This window comes from Papaver somniferum, chromosome 11 (genome assembly GCF_003573695.1).
Source record: "Papaver somniferum cultivar HN1 chromosome 11, ASM357369v1, whole genome shotgun sequence".
NCBI classification, from domain to species: Eukaryota; Viridiplantae; Streptophyta; class Magnoliopsida; order Ranunculales; family Papaveraceae; genus Papaver; species Papaver somniferum.
In genome coordinates, this window is record NC_039368.1 from 133,421,210 (window position 1) to 133,440,080 (window position 18,871).

An 18,871-nucleotide genomic window follows, 5' to 3' on the forward strand; every position below is an offset into this window, starting at 1 on the left:
TTTTAAAATTTGCAAATCTAGGTCTCCATTCATGTTTCCATCCAAATCCGTTAGTTTTGTCAATATGTCGGTCAATTCGGTCAATTTCTCCTCATATGAGATGAGATAATGACACTCAAATTACCCATATACCCTTCATGCACGTGTCGTCATTTTGGTGTTTGATCTGTTAATCCTGTGAAGAACTAACGGCTTAGATTAATATAGCCGCTGTTTGATCCAAAAGTCTGGGTGCCTTAGTCATTCTTATTGGTTTTATCACCAAAACCAATCGAAGAAAATCATTTTCTTCTTCGTTTCTTCTTTTACGTTTCTCCTCTTGTTCTGCAGACTGTTGGTGAGTATTGATTAAGAGAATGGGTTGATGAAACAATATAGATGTTACGGAGATGGTGTTGTTACAAATCATGATGAAGAATAATTAGGGATTGTTAGGGTTTATAATTGAGGTGATAAAACAGAGAGAAAAGCAGACTTAGGGTTAGGGTTTCAGAGAGTTGATGATGAATTCATCTTAAAACGGATCAACTAAGGATGGGTTTGAAGAGGATGATCTAGAAAAGAAGATTATCAAGTTAATTCGAGGGTTCGATTACGAAGAAGATCTCAATTTGAGAAATTAGTGAACTAGGGTTTGAGTTTCTGATTTGGGGACATAGAAGATCCAAATAGAAGATTGGGTTGAGGTTAGATTCAAGTTTGCAGATGTGCTTGAAGTGTTTTGATGGAATTCAGGTAAAGAAGAAGGAATAGAAGATGGCTTTTGCATGGTGTTGGTAATGGAAGAAGCTGTTGGGTTGAGGAGATTGTTATAGGAGATGGTTTTGAATTCTTGATCTGAGCAGATATAATTGGTCTGTAAGGACAATCAGTTTCCTTAACTATTCCAAGTAAGGGTTTTTACTTCTACCTCCTAAGTACTCTAATTTTTGATTTTTCCCTTCTTCAATCACTTAATTTATGTATCTCTCTTACTGGTTGATTACATTTGGATTTATTATGATGTGGGTTTCGGATTTATGTATCAGATTCAGAGAAATTGATCAATTTTAAGGGGAAAAGTGCTACTGCATTTTTACAAAATTGGTTTTGTTGTGGTAAGGAAATTAAGTTGATTTTTACTTAAAATTGGGCATTCATGGTTAATCTCTTAAATGTTTTGGATGTTGGTTTTACTGATAATGAACAAATCCTCCAAAGTTCTCCTAACTAGAATTAGTGATAAACTGGATATGACCAAGGCTCTTTTTGCTCAAATTCATGCTTTTGTTCTCCCCTTTCAAATTATCTGGATGGCCGTGCCTGATTTAGGAAATGCTTGCTACAGGGTCAATGCCATCATGCATACACTTGGAGCACTTGCACTGGCAACCGATTCTCCAAGTGAGAAACTAATGAAGAGAACTCCAGTTGTAAGAACATGCAATTTTATCAGTATTGTGATATGGAGGAACATCATGGGGCAATCTCTTTATCAAGTTTCTGTAGTTACGAACTCCGGGTCGCAGGAAAAGCATTATTCAGTCTTCATAGGCCTGAACCTGATCTGGTTCGGAGTACTCTGATACTCGACTCTTTCATATTCTGTCAGGTATTTATATGGTTCCTCGACAGTTTTGTTTCGAATTTTGCCTCGTATTTCAATTTTTTTTTGAGGGAAGTTATTTGCAAATCTAGAGTTACTAGTGTGGGTTCTATGTATTCTGAGTCTCTTAGGTGTATATATTAACAAACAGGCCAGTAGTTACTATCTTGTGGCTGGGATGTTGCTTGGTTGTAGACGGTCCACGGCAAGAAGTAATGACGATGTGAATCCGACAGTGGCATATATATTGATGTTGTTGGGTTCATCTTTAGCTAAAATGCCTGGTGATCCTCGTTCAAATGTGCCAGGGACCATGATTCCTAAATATTATCCCAATGTCCAAGTTTCCTTTTCTTTCATATGTTGATAAGTTATCAATAAAGTAATTTATTGATAATTAAAAGGACCTTTTTTTTTGTCCAGGTTTTCCTTCTAGATTGAATCAGATGTATAATTCTAATTAAAAGGACCACTATAAAGTTAGTCTAGTTTAACGACACGTGATCATCTTGATGACGTGTACAAAATACACGTGTATGCTACCCAGTCAGTTTGTACACATGGGTTACCCAGTCAGAACCGATTTATTATCAAGAGTCAGCGAGCTAAACGGCAACTCGGCTAGTGAAACAGTTTGAAGGACTTAGAAGTCTTTTTATCCTACACTAATGGTTCCAAAAAAATAGATAACCACCGTTAGCCGTTTTTTCAATAAAACGGTCAAAACCGGCCTACATTTGTAATTTTCAGTTTTTTCAATAAAACGGTCAAAACCGGCCTACATTTGTAATTTTCAAAATAACGGATCTATGGTTGTAAGTTGTAACCCTGGAAAAAAAAATAGGCCTATATCTGTTTTTAATCTTTAATTTAATCTCTTTTGGTTGGGGTGCATCTTCACATTTTTGCAGCATCTGCTCTGACACAAGAAAGTTGCTGGAGCAGACAAATGACTTATGTATGAATCTGCATGTTACATGGTTTAATCGTAAGATAGATTGAAGTATGGCTTCCTGATACTCTTGTCTTTTATGTGCATAGCAAAGTCGAGCAATGGAAGGCTATGTATGACCTTAATTACTTATTTAGATTTCGCATCAGTTCCTACTATGGCTATTGAAAATAGATTTTTTGTTTGCTTTTTAATCGGAAAGGAAAATTAGACAGGGCCATCTCATGGCAAGGGGTGCAAAGAAGAAGACTGTTCTAGCTAGCAATTATTATTTAGGTCACAATAGCATACTTTAGAGTAAAACGCAGATGTTGAGTCTCTGCGTTAATCACGATATAAAGCGCATTACAAAAGCCGTAAGCCACTCATCCACGAAGCAGCGAACAAAACTCACGAGTCTCGACATTTATCAAATACACATCTTTTACGCATTGCTAATCATTCAAATTCAATAAAAAAAATAAGACTCCAAATATATGAAATTGTACGTACGCTAAGAGCTTTAGACTCTGTTCATTCTTACATTATTTTTCAAGCACATAGATGTTGATGATTTCTCAATCATCTACGTTGTTCTGGTTCATGATCGGAACAACCCGGACAACCAAGAATAGATATATTGGATATGATTTGTAAATAGACCATAACCGAATCCCTCGTTGTGCCCATAATTTGTGGTTTTTAGCTAGAAGATGACTGCTGTCAAAACCATAACTGCGGCAACGGAGACGATACCAACGATACAGGTTTCTGACCCCGAATTGTCTGCAACAACAGAAATCCTTAATTTCTAAATGTATGTATGAGTATCCTCTAAAACATTGTTCTAGTTCTAGTTTGGGTTCTTATGAATCCAATATATCCCCTGCGCTTTACAGATCCTTTTAAGATTAGCATGGTATAAGTTTAAAAATCAGTAAGAGATAGAATTAAATTATTATGTATATGAACAAAATAACAAAGAAAATCAGTTCGATAAAAGATTAAGAAACTAGAATTACTTTTTTCCACTTCATTGAAAGTTCCATATGTATAACAGAATATAAAGTAAGTAATTGAGAAACAAGTTTGTACCTTTTTCCGGTGTCAATGTTTGTCTCGGTTCATCAAACTTAAGATAAAATTCATCGGTTGTAAAATCATAACTACCAGGAAGAACAAGAGGTTTAAATAAGCAAGATTTAAGGTTATTGATTCCGTAAGTGTTTGCTATAGCCAACGCAGTGATTGTTTTGTTACTAAGGCAATCAACATGTAGAAAATTTTCGGCATTGGCAGAGACAAGGGGACTACTGGTTATTGTTTTTTGATCGATGGGATTACTGGTGAATAATGATGCACAATAAAAGAAGTTATAAGTTGGATCGTAACCATTATTAGATGATCGCCTGAAAGGTGATAAATCGAGAGGTAACATATATTCTGAAAAACGTCGGACAGTGCAATTGTAATTAAAATTATCATCGACTAGTGTTATCTCTTTGGTGTTGTAATTGATACTTCGAACCAAAAAAATTCCCAAGGGTTGTGGTAGATTAAAAACTGTTCGGTTGTTAGCATCGCATGTGATCCTGTCAAAACCCGGGGCGAGGTCTGGGGTGCCACATCTCTTACCCTGAACAGTTTGTACTCCAAACGGGTATGCAATTACCGGTTCATTCCCATCGGTGTTGCATGGACAAATTTCTTGACTTGAAATCATCTTTGGAAAAAAGAGAGAGAAGTAGATGTATGAGGGAACAAACTCCAGAGCAGACATCGTTAAAGAAGAAATGTTTTCATATCTTAAGACGGAACAAAAACCTAGTGTTTTTCCGTGGGAGACAGATTTATCCTTTGATGGACTTTTCTGTATGAGACAGATTTGTTTATTATCAAGTCTGCGATTTTGGGTTGCAACAAACTCTTGGTTGCGGGTGAGATCAGCTAAGGGAATCAAGTGTGTAATATCCTGCTGGGATCAGAGGCGTAGGAGTACAACTGTACCTTGAATTGGTGGGAGACTGATCGGGGTTCAACTATAGTCCGGTCCGAAGTTAGCTTGGAGTAGGCTAGTGTATGTAGCGGCTTAATACAGTGTGTACTCAATATGGACTAGGTCCCGGGGTTTTTATGCATTTGCGGTTTCTTCGTTAACAAAAATTCTAGTGTCTGTGTTATTTATATTCCGCATTATATTTGTTATATAATTGAAATAATACATGTTGTGAGTTTGTGATCATCAATTGGAAATCCGACCTATGGTTGTTGATTCATATTGATTGATCCTTGGAAATTGGTCTTTGGTACCGTCCAAGTATTCCTTGTGTTTGATTAGGACTCGCTGATTTGTATTAGCTTGAGTAATATCAAAAACAAGAGAGAGATATTAACTCCTTGAGATACTTTAATCTAGATTGAGTCTGACTGTCTAGTTGATTCTCTAGCAAAGTATTTCGAAGTTAGTCCATACAGATTGTTAAGCGAAATATTGGGTGGTATTGTTAGACCCCCGCTTTTTCACCTCATATATCTCAGAACACCCAATATGTCCTGCAACACCTTTTTGGCTACCTGACTCTGCAGCAACTAGTCACATGACTTATGATTCTTCACTTTTGGTAGACTCTTATCCTTATACTGGGACAGAAACCGTGATGGTAGGAAATGGATATCATATACCCATTACTCTTATTGGTAACTCAATCTTACATACTTCTACTGGTTCATTTACTTTATCTAATGTCATATTTGTACGTCAACTTACAAAAAACTTAATCTCAGTTGGTGTGTTCACTAGAGAACACAATTGCTCTATTGGTTTCACCCCTTGGGGTTATGAAATTACTGATTTGACTACACACCAAACTTTAGCTGAAGGTATTATAAACAATAACATATACCATATTCACCCAACTACTACATTACCAAATACCACTCAAGCTCATGTGTCCCTTACTGCCTCACCTTCCACTTGGCACAAGAGATTAAGACACCTTGCACCTAATATCATTCAAACCTTAAACCAAAACAATCACATACTACTTTCACCTGACAATTTTAATTCTCTCTGTCAATCTTGTCAACTAGGAAAGAGCAAGAGACTTCTATTCAACAAGTCCAGCAGAACTACCAGCAGTCCACTTGAACTGGTGCACTGTGACATTTGTGGCCCCTTACCAAGTCTCTCTCACTTAGGATATAGATATTATATACTCTTTTTTGATGACTTCAACATATTTCATTGGATATTTCCAATGACAGGAAGGGAAGAGAGTTTGACATGTTTTCAACACTTCAAAACTATAAATGAGAAATTATTCTCTGCCAACATCAGGAACTTTCAAGCTGACGGTGCTTATGAGCTAATGAAAGGACAATTCAAGAATTTCTTGGATGAATCAGGCATCACCATTTCCTGTTCATGTCCTCACACACAACAACAGAATAGAGTTGGAGAGAGAAAGCACAGGCACATCACAGAAGTTGGTATTACCTTGATGTCTCAGGCTTGTCTTCCAAAGAAATTTTGGTTTGATAACTTCCTCACTGCGACATATCTCATTAACAGGACACCATATAAACTTCTCAAGTTTTCTTCACCTTATGAGGTTTTATTTCATAAACTACCAGACTATTACTTTCTTAAGGTTTTTGGCTGCTTATGATATCCCTACTTAGGTCCATACAAGTGTAATAAGTTGAGCCCAAGTCTTCTGCCTGTACATTTATTGGATACAATCCAATTCACAAGGGATACAGATGTTATGACAATTCCACCACCAAAATCTATATATCAAGACATGTTATCTTTGATGAGACAGTTTTTGTTATGACAATTCCACCACCAAAATCTATATATCAAGACATGTTATCTTTGATGAGACAGTTTTTCCCTTTTGTAATTCTGTCTTAACTCAACTTCACACAGTCCATCCTCTACTACCTTTATGCTACCTGATCTTTTGACAGATCCTACTGAAGATACCATATTACCATCTGCAGTTGAAACTGCTGACATTACTCCAATAGTTGAGGATGCTGACATCACCACTGAACTTACTGAAACTTCAGTTCCAGCACAACCTCCAGTACCTACACACACTATGACAACCAGGTTGAGAGATGGCATCACTAAACCAAAATATTTACCATATTTTGTCACTCATTTCACTGCATCACATTCCTTTCACTGTGTTTTTCACACTATCATGACCATTCCAAAAGAGCCAAGGACATACAAATCAGCTATTAAGGATCAAAGATGGGTGCAAGTTATGGCCACTCAGTAACAAGCTCTCATGCAAAACAACACATGGTCTCTAGTTCTTTATACAAGTGATATGAACATACTAGGGTGTAAAATGGGTGTACAAAGTTAAGCTTATCTCAACTGGTGATGGTGACAGATTCAAAGCTCGTTTAGTTGCAAAAGGCTACCTACAACTAGATGGACTGGATTACAATGAAACATTCAGCCCGGTTGTCAAGTCATGATCCACAATAAGGATCATTCTCACTATTGATATTACTATGAAATGGTCCATCAAACAACTAGATGTCTCCAATGCTTTTCTGCATGGAGACCTTACTGATAAAGTATTCATGGAACAACCTCAGCGTTTTGTTGATATTTCAAGACCAAATTATGTCTGCAGTCTAAACAAAGCTCTTTATGGCCTGAAACAGGTTCCTAAGGCCTGGTTCAACAAGTTCAGTGAATTTCTCTTTGATTATGGGTTCATTATGTCCATCTCAGATCTTCTATGTTCATCTATCAAAGTGAAGACTTGTCAGCAGTTCTTCTTCTCTATGTAGACGACATCATTCTTATAGGTAACTCTGAGTCCTTCCTAAGCTCTCTTGTTTTGAAAATGAGCACAAAATTTGCAATGAAAGATTTAGGAGACCTTCATTATTTCTTGGGTTGAAGCTCACTTCTCTCCTGCAAGAGATACTCTCATTCTTACCCAACAGAAATACACTATTGATCTACTTATTAAAGCTGATATGCTCGACTGCAAACCGTATCTCGCTCCAACAACAACTGACAATAGAGATTATATCCATGATGGCGCTCTTCTCGACAACCCTATGGAATTTCGCAATCTAGTTGGAGCTCTACAATACCTAACCATTACTAGACCTGACATCAGTTATGCAGTAAATTATATATCACAATTTATGCACTCCCACCACTACTCACTTGTGTTTATCTAAAAGAGTTCTCAAATATCTGAAAGATACTATGGGGTCTGGAGTTACTATTCAAACTGGTGACATTTCTTGCATCACTAGCTACTCAGATTCCGACTGGTATGGATGCCCTGACACAAGACGGTCGACTTCAGGCTACTGCACCTTCCTAGGTTATACACTCATCTCTTGGTCTAGCAAAAAGCATCCCATTGTCTCCAAAATCTCAACAGAAGCTGATTACAAACCCTTTCGTGAGCTCACAGCTGAAGTCTTGTGGTTGTATGGTCTTCTCAATGAACTGCATATCACTCCAACTGTTCATATGCTTATTTACTGTGATAACATGGGTGCCAAATTTCTTGCCTCCCGCCCTGCCTTTCACGCTGGTATGAAGCACATTGAGATCGATCATCACTATGTCAGAGATCTTGTTGATGTTGGAACAGTCACCATTGAACATGTCTCATCATCTGCTCAGTTGGCTGACTTATTTACTAAGGGAGTATCCTCTACTACCTTTTATTCTCTTGCCAACAAACTGATGTTGTTAATCTCAGCTTCAGTTTGAGGAGGGGTGTTAGGGTAATGCTTTACTCTTATTGTTAGTCCTCTATGCATTAAGGTGCTTTTATCTTGTCTGTGTGCCTTTATCATTTTATCTCTTTTGTACTAGGGTTATCTGCTTTATAAGCAAACCCTTCCTCTCTTATCTTCTACGTTTTTATAACATCTTTAATACATCTACTACGTTCACTTATTTCATCCTTCAATTCATTTGAGAAGTCTACCTGGAGTCAAGGAAACTCTCCCTGTCCGATTTATGCAAAATAAAAAAAGGAAAAAAAAGGATTTTGCGGACAGGATAATGATTCAGTAGAGATTATGAGAACAACCAAACACGCGTCGAAGAAAAAAAATGATAAACAAAGAAATATTTGTACTCAAAACGTGAAACGTTGAACAGTTGTGCGGTACCATAACAAAATTTAAAGGTTTTTTTCTAAACAAACGAATCTTGTAGTAAGGTTTGATTATTTTTCTCTGTTGTAGACTTTATTTGAATAATGAAATGTCTCCGTGATGACACAACAAGCAATAACCACAAATTCGTTGCTTGCTCTTATGCAAAAACTTATTTGCAGAGATATATTTTCGAGGTTATGAAACTCTGAAAATACAAGTTTGATTATCATATAATTGTGGATATGGAGCTTTCGCTTCCATTTCACGCGCACAAATTGAGAGGAGTTGAGACGAGAAAATTGTTACTATTTTTTTTAGGAATCATCACTTGTTCTGCTTTTTTCGCCTTTCAAATTTTCTTTACCCCTTATGGGAATGTATTTCGTGTTTTAATGCTTTCTTCTCTTGACTTTTTCTTCCAATTTCACAAAAAAGATTTGATTTGGTTCAACGATTAAAGGACCTCACCGCCCCTCCTAGATTTGTTTCCTTCTATAAATAGACGTAAATGATTACAAAGTCGAGGACATTTTGTAAAATGAAAAAACAAAAACACGGGACTCTAGTTAAAGGTCGAGAGTCCCGGCCACCTCCAGCATTTCCAACTTAATTCTTCTTTTCCTTTCTTTCTTCTTCTTCCTCCTCCTCCTCCTCTTGATTTCTCTGTAATTTCTTCACCACAATCTCTGCTAAGCTATTTCCGCCTGCACTACCACTACCTCCCAGTCCACCCGCCATTAGCAGCACCAATACACAAATCAACACACTACTCAGACTTCATATATTTCTATCTCCTCAGTTTCAACATCTCAACAATTTCATCTCAATTACACAGAGATTCATCAAATTCAATCAGAAAACTAAAAAAAAGAACAAATTTTTAAGAACCCTAAAGTTCTAACATATTCCTGCGATTACATCCTCCACACAATACCACCATCAATTAAACTAAGCAACTCAAATAAACATTTATCAACACACAAATTACAGAAATAAATCGAAACCCATGATTAATACATGTCAAATCAAACCATAAACTAAAAATAAAAAATAAAAACCCAATTTTTTTAAGAGCCCTAAATTGAGCTAATCAGACCAATGTGTACATCAATTTATTCCAGATGAAACAAAAATGATAAACCATCAACTATACTTGCCTTCTAAAATTTGATGTAATCACGTAAATTAATTGGTTTAGGAAGGAAGAGGGAACAAGGTCGAAGTTGTGTTTGTAAATTAACTGACCAGACTACCCCACTTACTGAAACTAAACAGGTGCATCCACCTCTTCGAACACGTATTTAGCTTGTCAAGTCAACATTTCTACCACACTTTTCGGTATTCTCCAATTTACCAAGTCAACATGGCAAAATAAGGTGGAGAGTTCACTGCTGGGCATTTATACTCACTACTGTTGGGTTTGTTGGTCTAGATTCAAACTCTAAATGATTTTATATTGGTCGCTATTGAAAGTCTAAACAAGTCAGATTTAATCAACTGATCGCACAAAACTATTAAGGAAACATGTTCAAGACAGCCTCAAGAGTTGGCCACAACAATAGAAAAAAAATCTCGGTGTGCTAATTGTCGCATTATAACGGATAAACACTTTCCTATCGTATGTCTTCCATGTTCAGTTTCGACATAATAATTCCCAAAACAATTATCAAGTGTGACACTACAATATTTAAAATGATCTTTGTATGCTTTTTTTCTCTCTAAAATTAAAAAAAAAATGTTAGTATTTTCTTATTTTCGGTTACATCTATTTTTCTTTTTTACGCACATCATGTATTGGTTTCTTCTTTTCCGGTCGGCCTCCCCACGCGGTCATCTAGTATATTTACGCCATTTTATGATTCAACTATGGCCACTCCAAGCTATAATGGTACCGAGACTAGCGACTGTGCGAAGAACATGTCTCAGAAATCAATAAAAACGATGTTGGCTGAAATGATTCCGTCAAGCAATTATTTAAAGAAGACTTGGATGCAGATGATTCCCAAGAGTACAACGTCAATTTCTGCAATGAGTTGTTTATTGCTTAAGAATCTTGCATCTTCTCATTTAGTGGTACGTACAAGTGCTTCTTGGTCTTTGTTTCTTAGTTTGATCCTAGAATTACTTTAACTGCATAAAAATGTTAACCATTGTTTGTTGCTCGGTTGCAGAGACCGAAATGGTCTTCAGAACAGGATCAGGAAATTCTTGCTGTAAAGTCAGAGATTGAGAACGCTCCTATTATAAAGAACGATAAAATCTCTATGCTCCTATTTACCGCAACCTTTCCACATTCAAAAGGTAAGACTTGTTGATTAGAAGCATTACTGAAATACTACCATAACTTCGTGCTGCAGGACATATGTCCGAAACCTTAAACACACCACAAATTAGACACTGAACCAGGCTCTGAGCTCGATAGTTGGTCGCGAGTGGACTATTATAAGTCGAAAACTTTATAGGAACGATGAATTCACCAATCTACAGATAAGATTCCATCAGAATATTCCATTTACAGGTAAGATTCCTTCGAGATATTCTACGAAACATTGAAAAAATCATATTTCTGCATATTGTATGCGTACCCGGATCCAAGATCGAAACCTGGCCGTCGAATCCTCCAAACCTCATTTTTTCCCACATTCTATATTTTAACTTCAACAACACTTATAAGTGTTGTTATACGTTTCTATTAAAAAAAAAAAAAAACTAAACTTGTGAACTGTAAGGATGGTTGATGAGCTAGACATCCATGCATTAGGTTCATGTTCGAATCTCCCCTCTAACGTATTTTTCATTATCATATTTTTGTGTTCTTCAACAACACTTGTGAGAATTGTGATAGGCTAAGTCACTACACTTATGAAACAAAGTTGTTATACCTAAATGTCGTCACAACAGTTTTGCTAAAGGAGTTGTCGTTTGTTTTCTTAGCGCAACCCCTTATTCCTAAGAGTTGGTAGTGATGATATACGACAACTCTTCCTTTGAAACCAGTTGTAAAACATAGGACTTTCTACGATGTATAGCGAAGTGTTGTAAATCTCCAGTTGTAGATGTATATTTTTCCCGTAGTGCATCCTGTTAAGTTGTTATACTAAATGCGTGATTTCTAGATTTCTCTTTCGAATATATATAAGAACTTAATTAATTTATGCTCATGCGTTGATCCTCGACTACTGTCTTTAATTAAGACATTACTAGTTCGTCATAGTTTCAAAAGCTAGCTCTAAATACCCACAACTTCGTGCTACAGGACATCCTGCTGTTAAGTTGTTATACTAAATGCATGATGGATAGATTTCTCATTGAAATATAAGAAGTTAATTTGTGCTCATATGTGAAATTAATTACTAGTTCGTCATAGTTTTAAAAGCCAGCTCTAAATGTTAGTGCGTGTACAGGAGCTACGACTTAATGGAACAAATACTTAAAGTTTACATTTAAAAGGAAGGCGAAAAACCTTTTTTCCATGACCCAAAACTTGAGGGAGTATATGCTTCCGAAGGATGGTTTATGAAACAGATGGAGGAACATGAAAGATTTGTTGTTCATGACCCCATGAAAGCTCACCTATTCTACTTACCTTTCAGTTCAGAAAGAATTAGATACAGCAGTTTGTATGATCGCAAAACACGCGACAAATCCAACTTAATCAAGTTACTGAAGGACTACTTGGACATTATCAAGGAAAAATATCCTTTCTGGAACAGAACAGGAGGAACCGATCATTTCTTTACTGCTAGCCATGACTGGGTATGTATGTATGCTTCTCAAGTTCTCTTACGATTCTTTGTGTTCGAAGGCATCTTAACAAGTTTTATTTTCTTAGGCCCCAATAATGACAAGACCTTTCATGAATGGATGCATCAGAGCTTTCAGCAATGCGGATGTCAGTGATGATTTCGTATTAGGAAAGGACGTCGGTCTTGCTCAAACATTAGTTCTTTCAAAAAATGATCTTCTAAAAGATATAGGAGGGAAACCTCCTTCAGAAAGACAAACTTTGGCTTTCTTCGCAGGAAATTTACACGGATATGTCCGTCCTATCCTACTAGCATTCTGGGAGAATAAAGACCCTGACATGCAAATCTATGGCAAGATGAATAAAGCCGTTACTGCAGAAATGGATTACACCCAACGCATGAAGACGAGCAAGTACTGCATCTCTGCCAAAGGGTACGAGGTGGCTACTCCAAGGGTCATTGAGGCCATCTTTTTCGAGTGTGTCCCTGTCATTATATCTGATAACTATGTTCTTCCTTTCTTTGAGACTTTAGATTGGGAGTCATTTGCAGTTTTCGTCGCAGAGAAAGATATTCCCAGTTTGAAAGAGATACTCCTTGCAATACCAGAGGAGAAGTATATAGAGATGCACAAGAAAGTGAAGATGGCGCAAAAACATTTTCTTTGGCATTATGAACCGGTGAAGTATGACATCTTTCACATGACGCTTCATTCTATCTGGTACAATCGAGTTTTTCAGGTTTAACGCTCGACAAGACTAGCAATTAATAGTATATATATTTGAGATACATTTCGATTCATTCAATCATTTAACTCGTGCAAAGAATGTAACTGATTGCAAAGGTGGTAAACTTTACTCCCTCGGATTCTGAAAAAGTGAAAGTGCTGTAATCATTTGTGTTTTTATGTACATGTACATAATCTCATGAGTTCTACTGCTCATAAATACGCCCAAAACTAAATAAACTCCTTTAATCTAAGAACATCAATTCTGAACCATAAAAAGAGAAATTAAACACAACAACGAAAATATATTAATTACAAAATCTTAAAGAATACCCAAAGAACCACTCAAAGAGTTATGCATGATGGCCGCGATCGATATGGCACGATTTGTCAAACTCATAAATCAAAACTTCCTTTTCTTTACATCCTTCCTGAACACCTGCAGTCTCTAATTTTTGTCTGATAAAACCTTGATTTCTTTTCTCCATTACAGTAACTCCGAGATCTCGAACGAAAATTAGCTTCCCGTGCACCACTGCTTAAAATTTTCTGATGGATATTTCTATTTTCGTATCCATCTAAACTATCTTCGGACGATGATGGCGGAAACGAAGAACAAAGTAGCATGACAAGATTAAGTTGAGAAAGAAACAAATCAGATTGAGAAACTCTTCGGGTTTGCTCGGAAGAATTTTCCCAGTCACTGGTGTTATCTTGTTCGTGTTCCGGACACGTATTGGGTTTAATATGTTGGTGCTGATCAGTATTTTCTTCCATGTTAACGATGTAGACAAATTTGTAGCTTCTGACTAAGTTTTTGTTTCGTCGAGAGAAAATAAAACTTTTGTACTGAGACCAACAATATACCAAGTACCAACTACGTATATATAAGCACGTCTCCTAATTTGAGTGAAACTCGGAAAGTTGGATAGGGAAAGTTTTGGACTCCAAAAAAATTGTGTAATCGATTTGAACCCGGATTTTGGGCATACCTAAATGTTTCTAGGCATACCTAATAAAGACAAAAAAAGATGTCAAATAACAAAATCAGAAGCCCCCTTAACCAATTTTTTTAATGACAAATCTGTCCTTTTAGGATTAATATTAGTACTAATGATTAGTTAAAATAATTCTGATTAGTGATTAGTTTTAAGATTATTTAGTTATAAATTTGTGTAGATGAAAAATTTTGAGTAAGAAAAAAAAAGTTAGATTTTTTTGGATAAGGAGAAAATGAGAAAAAAGCTTGGATTTGATTTAATGGATGAGGGGTACACTTCTATCCTATGTTTAATCTCACTTTTGTAGCTTAAAATCATAAAAAGTTTGTGTTTTTCAGTAAGGTTCGGCGAGTCTGGAATATGTTCGGCTTAATATATCATCCGAACCCACCTGGATATTGACAACTAATGAATAGTTCGACAAGCTGAAAGTGTTATTATTATTAGCCGAACCTACTTTGTAGCCCCTAGTTCGGCTTGTTTAAAAATGTCATAATGAGCCGAACCTAATCATGTGTGATCTGGAAGAAAAATTATCTGAGGTTCGGCTTATATTGAGAAAATCGTAAGCGCCGAACCTTTTAGTAGTACATGGTTCGGCTATTTACATAAGTATTATATAAGACGAACCTGATCACTTATATTCCTGATAATTGTTGGGGTAAGAATTTTTTATTGGTTCGACACATAATGTGAATATCGTAATAGCCGAACCTCGTAAATGTGCTAGGTTCGACACATATTATGATTATCGAATACGGCGAACCCCTATGCATCTCTATCTGTGACTAGGTTCGGCTTGAAATTTCATGAAATTTCATGCCGAACTGTTCATATACACTTACATAAAGCTTTTGTGAAGAACATTTCGTCTAAAAACACAACTCAATTTTGAGCCGAACCCAACACCGTAACCGTCATTTAATCGATGAAAAACAGCAAATAGGAGATTGGGTTTGTAAAACTTACTTTCTTATCCTCAACTCCGGAGTTGGAGATGCAGTTGGTTCAATTTCTGGTTCAATTGGCGGTTGATTTTTAGTTTTTACACCTTCATCTTCAATTGGTTCTTCTTCTTCAATTGATGGATTAGAAGATGATTTGGTTCGCCTAGTCCCTGCTTTTCTTTGTACGAGTCATTATATGGTTGAGTTTAATCGACAATTAATCACGGTGATGGATTTTTTTTCGCGGGAGGGGAAGAGTTCGGCTAGAGGAGGAAGAAGAAGAGATGTTAAGGGAAACTATTTTGATTTTTTAGAAAACTGATTTTAGATTTTTGTATTAAGGGTATATAGGTAATTGAACTACTCATAGGGTATCCCTTATAAAATCATCCAAGATGGGACTATTGTTTTGTATGCCTAGAAAGATTTCAGTATGCCCAAAATCAGGGTTCATTGATTTGGGTCATCAAATCCCCATTTTTTTATGGGCCTGAATGTTTCCACTTTCTAGCTAGTAGTCTTCTAAGTGATGGGTTTCTAATTAGTCAAATCCAGCCTATTAGGTAGGGGTGAGTATTAGGCCCATCATCCGCGGATTTAACCGGGACCAATAGTATCTTTTGCGGATGGATGCTCGGACCATTCGCGAATGGATTGGATGCGGATGGGATTCTTGAAATCCAACTAATTACAGATTGGGCCCAGATGCAATCTTGAAAATCCGTTGCACATCCTTACCCATTAGATTAAGGGCATTTTTTTAGAGAATATATAGATAATTTAGGAATTCTTAAGGTGTTTGCTTGGAGTGTTGTCCATGAAATTTTTATATTTATATATATATAGAGATAATTTGTAAGTTCTATAAGAAGTCATCTATGTTAGCTTTATTTCTTCATTACGAATTTTAACTAAAACAAATCCATTGGATTATTCATACCCAACCAGTTTATCTGTCCATCCATTGGATGCAAATCTGTTAATTATTAGATTGGATGTGAATGCCAAGTTTGAAATCTGTAGTGGATTGGATTGGATGCGGATGAGGTAAAAACCGTACCATATCGGCCCTAATGGCCTACATCTACTATGAAACGCTATAAAGGTGATAATATCATTGATCTCAATAACTCACAGAGATGAGTTTACAATTACGTCTATGAGTCCTAAATAGGATGTTGATATGATAAGCAAACAAACTATCTTGACTAGGTAAAACTAACTTAGCTAGGTTACGAAGACTTGTTCTTCTATGTTTCAAATACTTATCTTTGATGTACGTGTATAAGGGACACCTCAGTGACTATCATAATGCCATATACATGGGACACTTTTGTGTACAACTGGTCCCTCTTCTTTATAAGAGTAGGGAAAAAAATTCGGGAGAGTCCTCTGGGTTCCTTTATCATTTCCGTAAAATTTTTGTATATTTAAGCCGTTACTGAGATGCACATAAATTAAATTGAAATCCAATTGTTTTAAAATTACATATTTAGAACAAGCTTTACGACATTTTCAATTCTCTCTTTCTCCTTATTTCTCCTTCCTCTTTAGGCGATTTCAGGGGAGACAAAACTTCTTTTCCGGCGAGCTTGTTTGCTGCTTAGATCTACTCCATCGGAGTGGATCTAAGCAGTATTTAGTTTTATTTGCTTTTTCTATTTCTAGTTAGTAGTATTTCAGATGGTAAATTAGGTTGTTTTACTGTTTTTTTAGATTAGGGTTTGAATTGTATGGGTATCCATGAAAGTAAAGGATTGGATGGATGCGTAAGCGAGCAAACTGTCCATGATCATGAGTTTTGGCGGGATGGATCAAAAGGTGGCCATGACTACGAAGATTGGCTGGCTGTGATCATGATCCTTGACATGGTGAGTGTGGTGGCACGACCCTTTGCAGGAAGGAGTGGCGTTGAAGCGGCTTCGGCTCTTGGAGAGGACATTGAAACTTAAAGATCCAAACGTTGAAGCTTTGGTTTCGGATCCAGAGGACGTTGAAGCGGAGCGGCTGCGTCAATCAGCGTGATGTCAAGTTGGACATCCTTCACGCGAACAGTGGTTAGGAGTCCCTAGTTTCATTTATCAATCGCGCTTTCCAAGAGAAGTTGGGGTTTGGGAACGACTTCCTGGCTTGAAACAGCTGCTTTCCTGATGCAGTGTGGTTTAGGGATGCAAATATGTCTTGATGCTACGCCTTGGGGAAATATAGAATTTCACAGAACTGTTTCATTATAGACTGCACGACTTTGTTCAGCTCCTGACGGGAAGAGGGTCTCTGTGAATTCAAGAGGGTTGATGATTTCCTTTGCTTTCAATATTGGAGAAGTCGTTCCTGATCTTTACGTGTGATGAAATTGGATTGCTAATTCTCTTCTACTGGGCGTTCAAGAGCAACGCTGGAAGGATGCAAGCTGCTGGCGCTGGGAAAATACAATCTCTTAGCGCTGGAAAGATGCAAGCTGTTGTAAAGATGCAAGTTGTTAGCACTGGATCGGCTTGGAATGGGCGCTGGCTTGTACGCGACTTGACTAGGCGCGACTTGGACGCGGCTGGGACGCGGAAGGAAGGCTTGGGCGATGAGGAGGATGCAGGTTGTTAGTGCATCGGCTGTCGAGCAGAGAAGCTAGCGCTGGAGGATGCAAGTTGTTGGTGCTGACCAGGGTGTGATATTGTGGTCGGTATGACTTGCGCATGCGTTTTGGCATGCGCGTGCGGCATGTGTGCCTGGTAAGTGCGTCTGGTGAGCGCGTTTGGTGAGCGCGTCTGGTATTGTCTTGGACGCGGACTGTTGGTGCTGGAACTTTGGCTACCAAACGGTGATGATAGCGCTGGTGGCTTCAGTCCGTGGGACGGTGGAGACGGCACTTGGAAGGCTTGCAGGATGGATCACAGAATGATGGTGTTAGCGGTAACGTGGTAGCAATTAAGTGGGCAAGCATATTCCATCTATGTACCCCAGCGTTTCTCTTTCAATTTGTTCTCTTGTTTTCTTGTTGGTGCAAACCCTAGCCATAGGTATGCTTTCCATAAATCTGTAGAAATACTTATTCTGAACTGGTGTAAACCCTAGCCATGGGTTTGCCTTTCATAAATTTGTGGAAATACTTCATCATAAACAATTCCTCTTCGAATACCACCGTAGTAACGTCGGCTACCTCATGAATAATGACGGGTAATCATTATTATGAAAAGTAGGCACGTACGGGTAGGTGACTGTGTTTTTTTTTTTGAAAGGAAAACAAAGCGCCTGGTTTATGGTTTAGTTTTCTGGTTTTTGGATTGGTAGGCGATTGCTTTTTATAAGAGTTTTGGATTATTTTGGAACAATGGTATTTTGGTATGCTAAAGTCTGAATCAGAATTGTAAGTAGCAAATCATTTGGGAAAGTTGTGGAACCATGAATATTGCATGATGGTGGAAAGATGGGAACAATGTGGCTATCGTTTTTTATCATCTCTGTGAAAACTTGAAGTAGTAGACCATGTATTTTGTCTAGCAGGACTTACTCGGTTTTTCGGATTTCTTGACAAAAAGTGAATATTCCGGGTGTAAGTACGAGTTTTGTGGGAAGCACCGCCGTGATTGTAGAAATTCCCCAGTCGTCTTTGAGTCATATGATAACCGATTCGTCAATCCATGTGTGGGTCGTTTGCTTTTATCATCTTGGAAGTCCCCAGTCACCTCTTGTCGTGTCTTGGTAACTGAGTCGCCTGGTAACTGAGTTTCCGATCCCTGAGCGGATCGTTTGCTTCTATCACCTTCGAAACTTCCCA

General features: G+C 37.4%; 1 long non-coding RNA gene and 1 pseudogene across 3 annotated transcripts; both read left to right on the forward strand.

Annotated features, from left to right (window-relative positions):
• The first annotated feature begins 267 nt into the window (after positions 1-267).
• LOC113321027 lies at positions 268-2,639 on the forward strand. Of its 3 annotated transcripts, none has more exons than XR_003346428.1 (4): positions 268-890; positions 1,029-1,097; positions 1,328-1,591; positions 2,009-2,639. It is a non-coding gene; the product is annotated as an uncharacterized LOC113321027 (long non-coding RNA). The 3 variants fall into 3 exon arrangements; XR_003346427.1 differs by having other exon boundaries at positions 1,737-2,051; XR_003346426.1 differs by having other exon boundaries at positions 1,328-2,051.
• Positions 2,640-10,544: 7,905 nt separating this feature from the next.
• On the forward strand, positions 10,545-13,170 carry LOC113325210 (annotated as a pseudogene).
• The last annotated feature ends 5,701 nt before the right edge of the window (positions 13,171-18,871 follow it).